The 6717-nt window shown below is 54.1% G+C and overlaps 1 long non-coding RNA gene across 1 annotated transcript; it reads left to right on the top strand.

Annotated features, from left to right (window-relative positions):
* The first annotated feature begins 562 nt into the window (after positions 1-562).
* On the top strand, positions 563-2664 carry LOC144261485 (uncharacterized). The gene is made up of 2 exons (XR_013345306.1): positions 563-1155; positions 1848-2664. It is a non-coding gene; the product is annotated as an uncharacterized LOC144261485 (long non-coding RNA).
* The last annotated feature ends 4053 nt before the right edge of the window (positions 2665-6717 follow it).

Genomic DNA, 6717 nt, shown 5'->3' with positions numbered 1-6717 from the left:
CGTATGAGAAGATAGTGTAGAGAAAAAAGGCCAGATGTGATATGCACACTATAGCCAGTGCTGTTGAGGAGATGTGCTGATGGCTTCATTCCCAGGAATATTGCATTGCTGTAGTCTAAGGTGAGGTGACAAAGGCATGCATAGCCAAGGCCAGGTCATAGTTCCGCAGGATAAGCGGGAATCTCCTCACCAACCGGAAATGATAAAAAGCATTATTCATGGATGCTACTGTGTGGGACATGGATGTCAGCAAGAGCACTCCTAAAGTACAGACTGAATTGTGGGTCCATGCCTTCACCAAAGGAGACTACACTGTGTCTGTAAACTCTTCAAAATGCTTTCTTTTGCCCACTGTAGGCCTGGGTTGGCACGAGTATTAAACACAGGGAGGCCTTGTTTCTTGGAAGACAGGATTAGGGAGGTAGTGAGATCAGCAGCCTGAAAACAGAATGTTTGTGCTAGGATTAGTAAACAGGCCAGTGAACTAAAAGACAGACTGTCTGTGCTAGCTAAGATAAGAGGGGGAGCACCCAGGGAACCGTTTACTAAGAACAAGATAACAGACAAGAGAGGTTGGGAGTGTAAAAATGAGGTAAAGTTGACCATGGACAGTGCATCGACAGAGCATGTTATACAGGAATTGATTCCTGCAAAGTAACCAAGCCAATCCCAAAACATGATGCAAGGTCTGTGGGGAGAATAGGCTGTACAGGCAAAGCTCCAATCCAGCCACAGAAATGTTGATATTTATGAGCAGACCGCTGAGGGCACAGAGGAGAAGGGCTATAAAAGGAACCTGCAGCAGTGCCGTGTGAAAGCCAAGAAGCCTTAGCGGGCATACCAGAAGGTAAGGGAGGCTAACAATTGCTCTGGTGTGGACCTGCCACTTTTACAAAGAGCTGCATGTCATCCTGAGACAAGACCCTACCCCCAAGAACCTCAAGAATACTTCAGAGGAACCTGCGTCGGCGGCCCCCTGCCATGAACAGCAAGGAGGAGTTGGTGGATGAGGAAGAGGAGGAGTATGGGGGACAGGTGACCAGGACATGTTTTGACTCCAGCTCAGCGAGCCAGGACATATTTTGACTCCAACGCCATCCAGCCAGTCACTACAGTCCAGTAGGAGTGATCCTGATGCAGGAGAAGCAACCTCTGGCAAGTATGCAGTTTGGTTTGAAATTACAGGGATGGAACCCCCTAGGTAGCAGGACACATCTGTTGATTTACACTATTTTACTTATGCAAGAAGAGACACTGAAATAACCAATAAAGGTTGCTATCTGCTTCTCATCCCCCTCTAGAGTTAGGCAGAGGAACACTCTGTTTATGTGCACCAGGATGTTTCCATGAATCCTCCGTAGATGTAAGTTTCCTGGAGGTAGCCTGCAATTCTGTGCTGAAGGTTCCTGGAGAGCGCATCCTTATTTCTTCCGCCGCACTAGGACACTTTCCCAAGCCACTCATTGATTACTTACAGCATACACAAGCTAGTAGCATATGGTCCTGGGCAGCATCCTGATACCTGCAGGAGCTGTTCCCTTTCAGCCTCCATTACCCTCAGGCGTAAGATAGCTAAAATCACCACCATCTGTGAAAAATGGTGCCTGTATTCAGTTCAATTGCCCTATACACATGTACTCATGCCCATGAGCTATCCCCCCTCATATCCCCAAGCCCCGCAGTGTCCAGAGCCACACTCACCATGACAGGTGCTGTATAAATCCCAAGGAGAGGTGAGACTGTAGTGCTTACACCATGCATGGATCAAGGGGAGTGAGTTCAGTATCCTAAGTTTCGATTTATCTTATGACTACATTGACAATGGTATCTCTGTATTGTATCTTCAGCAGTTGTAGATATGGCCTTGAGGGTCTCTCCATCCACACCAGTGGAATGGCGGAGCCAGATAAGGAAGAGGAAGAGGATTTGGGATGACGTGTTCCAAGAGAGCCTGCAAGGCTCTGCTGCTTCAGGTAACAAGCACGGGGCTTGGAGGATCACCCTCGCAGACAGCATGACCCGGGATAGAGTGGAGCAGAGAAAGGCACAGGAAAGGAAGAGGGAAGTGCAGCAGGAGATGCTTGCACTTCTCAGGCAGCAAACAAACATGCTGCAGACACTGGTGGACCTGCAGATTCAACAATCCCATGCTTGCCTCCCTCTGCAGTCCATAGAGAACTGCATATCGGGACCTCCCTACATACACCACCTCCACAGTCAGCATGGCATCAGGGGCCCCTGCACTACTCCTACCACTCCACGCCTGGGGACGTTAAAGACATTCACAGCCGCACACACACAGACCCGTGAAAGATATGGTTGGTGTATGTGCATCTGAAATGGAAATGACTGTTCGTTCCCCTTCATAAGTTCTTGTCTCTTAAGTTATAAATGTTTTTCTATTTGCATTACTATGGCATAAAAGTCTGTTTTTGGAAACATAATTCATTTTTATTAGTTCACAAGGTATGGTAGCTGGTGCTAACGTCAGTCACAAGCAATATTAATAGGTGCATTGGCAATGTTATATTACTACATACACAGCATTCACCACTGGGTTCATACAGGCCTGCAAACAAGCAAAGATAGGCAGAGCACACTACATCAACACACACTACGCTTGCTCACTATTAAAATGGTCTTTCAAAACCGCCCTATGCCATATAGCTTTGTGCTGAGTTCTTCTTACAGTCCTGGTAACTGGCAGCTCAAAATCAGCAAGCAGCTGCTCCACCTCTGCTCTCCACTTTAGCAGAAACTTTCCCCCTTTGCTTCACAGATATTATGCAGGACATAGCAGACAGCTAACCATTTGGATATTTTTTTCAATGAGGTCCAATCTCATGAGTGGACAGCACAGCGAGCCTTCAAACGACCGAAGGCACATTCAACTGTCGTTTTGTACCTCCTCAGCGTCTAGTTGAAGCGCTCCTTGGTGCTGTCGAGGTGGCCTGTGTACGGCTTCATGAGCCCTGCAAGCTGGGTCTCCCAGGATCACTATTGGCATTTCAACATCACCAATGGTAATCTGCCAGTCTGTTACCCGCACACTCAGGGGCACCCCACCTTTACCCTTCTGTGGGCTCAAGGTGTGTAACACAGTTAATTTAGGCACTCCCACCCTTTCCCAATTCCTAGGGCTCAGGGACACCCACACCCAGTTCCTAGGGCTCAGGGTGTAACCTGGTTAATTTAAGTACCCATCCTTACCCAGTTCCTTGGGCTCAGGTCATAATCTTCTGTGGGTTTGTGGGGCCTTTTACCAGTGAAAGAGCCTTACACCATAATATCCTTAACCTCTATCTATTAACAGTCATCAAAACAGAATACACACACTAAGTATACAATGCTCCCCACTCCCAATAAGGCAGGTTTCTCAGGCCCAGAACCGGCACTGTACCATCTGAAGCTGCTTGTGAATACCGCCAACAACCCTGAATTGTTTCTTTCTATGTCCAATCGCAATCTAGCCTCTAAGGAATCAACATGTTTCCCACAGCTCCTCTTGCAGGTCTGTAAATATTGCAGGATCAGGGGGCCCATGCTCGCAACACTTATGACAATAGTGCAGAGCTGTGCAGGCTCCATGCTTCTTTTGGAGACAACAAACAGTGAGGAGAGACATGTGGGTGTGTGGGATTTTGAAAAGAAGTGAGAAGTATTATGTGGTGCATATTATGGGATGGAGAACACTGCATTATGGGAAGTTGAACCCATGCTCCCAGTCATCCCTGCGCTACTTGTTTCAGCCACAGGAGGCCTTGCAAAAACTTCCCAAAAAACCCTGCTCTGGATGAGAGCAAGCTGCACAGGTGGGATAGCTATTCATGGTGCACTGTACTCTACATTGACACAAGCACTCCTGGTGAGGACATGCACCACCAACGCAAGAAGTGTAGTGTGGACATGTACAAGTGATGTAATAACTGTGGCAGCTGAATGCCAACATAACTTGGGTTGACATAATTTTGTAATGCAGATATTGCCTAAGTTTGGGATGACCGAGGACTAGAATAGTCAGGTGCAGCAGCCTTCTGTCAGGAAACACATCAGAGCTCCACTCCACCTGGACTAAACCTCATAGCCGAGCCACTGGAAACACATGGGAGCCGAGGGTGACAACTCACTGTGGCCAGCAGAAGAGACTCCAGAGATGGAACAGAGGAGGGACCCCAAGTCCAACCCGTGACGATGTTTGAATGACGGGAACAAAGCTAGGAAGTGACCCAGGTAACACGCTTAGCGTTATCAGGTCCTGAGCAAGGGCCACTGTTTCAAAGGGCCCTGTGTCTGAAGCTGGTGGAGTAGGGTGAGCCCGGGGTTCCCCTACCTCCTCCCCACCCCACCAGTGGGTGACACCACCCAGAACTGCAACTGCCAGGGAAATTGACCTTTGGACTCTTGCTATAAGGCATTACACGGCTCTGCCTCTCCAAACAGCCCTGCGTGGCCCCGTCCATGCTCCACCCTGAGGTCCCCTCCTGCTGCTAGTTGGCCCCACCCCAGGCAGACTGCTCTTCTTCCGGAAAGCCTGCTGGGGCTGGGGCTGGGGCTGGGTCTAGGACTAGGGTGGCTTGGACTTGGGGCGGCCGGGGCCGCCCAGCACTCCAGGCCTAGGGGGAAGAAGGGCTGCTTGCTGGGTGCTCAAGTGCGCTGCCCACTAACCCGGTGCTCTCAGGTTTGGGGGTGGGGGGAATGCACTGCCCGTAAGGTGCTCTGGGGCTGGAGGCACTGGCGTGACCTGGGGCTTCGGGGGAGAGCTGGGGGCCATGGGGAGGGGAACCTCTAGGATTCAGGGGGAAAGGGGAAGGGCCTCAGGCAGAAGGGGTGGGCCGGGCTGGAGGCTAGCCTCCCCAAGACAGTGATTCACTCACCTCTTTTGAGCGCCTCCTGTCAGCTGGGTGCAAACCTGCACTCTCTGCTCGCATGCCAGCTGTTGCGCTTGTCAGATAAGTCTTCAGTGGCTCAGCCTCTGGCTGAGTCATGCGCAGTCTAAAATGGATGAACCCCTTCCAAGGGAACAAAGGTCAACAAGGACTACCACCATGCCCTGATTGGTGTCTGCAGTTGTGCTTCTGGCTTAGTTCTCAGCCACTTCTGGGCTAGCTTTAAGTCTCTCACTGCTCTGTTTTAAGCACTGTCCCCAGGGCTTTCTCCCTGGAGGTTCTTTGTCCTCAGTGGTTCTCTGATGTCATGTTTAACTTCCAGCCCCTTTCTTGGGCTTTTAGTACTGAGGCTTATCCCCTTCCTGGGGTTTAGGTCACTTCCACAGTGGCCTGGGGGGTGTGTGCAGGTGAGGCACAGCAGCAGGTGTGCAGAGGGCAGCCCCGTCCTGGGCAGTGCGTTGCGTCTGGGGGTGGTGGTGTGTGGGGGTTTGTGTCGGGGGTGGGTGTGGTGGCCTTGTGAGGGTCCCATCTCAGGAGAGAGTGCGTGGTGAGGGAGTAGCCGGGGGGGGGGTATTTGTGAGGGGGGTGGGGAGAAGGCTTAGGTGCGGTGCGTGTGGGCCAGGGGTCGGGGGCTGCGGATGGTGTTGCGGGGCGTGAGCCTTGGTGTGGCGAGGCTGGGGTGTGAGGCTGGTGGTGCGTGTGTGAGCGCGTTGTGGGTCTGGGGGAGGGATCAGCAGTATGGAGCAGGCAGGGAGCATCTGTGGGCTCACTTAAAGGCAGGCAAAGCAGCTAACACTAGCATCTAGGATTATAATACCCTGAACACACCTGACCTTGTTTCTTTTCAGAAGCTAAACAGGGTTGGGCCTGGTTAGTACTTGGATAGGAGACATACTGGATGCTGCAGGTCTCTCTTTGGCAGAGGCTTTTGCCGCCTGGTCCTCGCTTGCTTCCGCAAAGGTCTCGCAGGCCGTAGCCACCTCGCCCGCCGCAGCCCAGGGCGAGGGCTTCGGGCGCCCGGCCCCGTGGCGTCTTTGTTTTTCTTACCAGCCGGCGCTCTTGCCCCCTTGGCAGCAGGTGTGGGAGGCCAGCTGGCCGAAGCGGCGGCAGGCGCCCCAAGGCCTGTCTGCCCTCGCGCTCCCTGCCCGCCGCTTCAGCTCCGCCGCTGGAGGCTGGGAGAAAGGAAAGCCAGAAGCCTTGCCGTGGGGCGCTGCCAGGGCCGCTGCAACCACTAGGCGAACTAGGCAGTCACCTAGAGCACCAAGGGGTTGGTGGCGCCAAAAAGCGGTGCCCTGGCTCGGCAGGGAGAAGCCGCCTTCCGGAGGCACCAGAGAGCCAGAGCGTCAGCTTGCGGGGGTGGCGAACCCCAGCCATGGAGGAGCCGCCGCGGCACAGGGGGGGCAGCAGCCCTGCAAAGGCCACGGCACCGCTAGCGGGGAGCAGCTGCGACCCCCGCCCCTGCTGCCCAGGCTTCGGCCCGGTGCTCTCCACCCCCCGCCCCCCACAGGGCTCCTGCAGGCTGCAGCAGATACATGCAGGTGGTGGCCTCCGTGCACTCCCCGGCTCCGCCCTCGCCGCGCTCGGGCTCTGCAGCTCCCGGGCATGTGAGCTGCCGTCGGGGCCCTGAGCCTGCTCTGGGCGGGGCAGCGGCGGCTCACACTCCCTGCTGCCGCAGAGCCCGAGCATGGTGAGGGGGGATCCAGGAGGCGCATGCGCGCGGCCCGGCAAACCCCCCCCCCCGGGGGCTCCTGTAGCGGATGCCGGCGGGCGGCGGCCCCCGTGCGCCCGCCGGTTCCCCCCTCACCGCGCTCGGGCTCTGCTGCTTCCGGGA

This window comes from Eretmochelys imbricata, chromosome 2, assembly GCF_965152235.1.
Source record: "Eretmochelys imbricata isolate rEreImb1 chromosome 2, rEreImb1.hap1, whole genome shotgun sequence".
Lineage (NCBI taxonomy): Eukaryota > Metazoa > Chordata > Testudines > Cheloniidae > Eretmochelys > Eretmochelys imbricata.
This window is presented reverse-complemented; position numbering and strand designations above follow the sequence as displayed.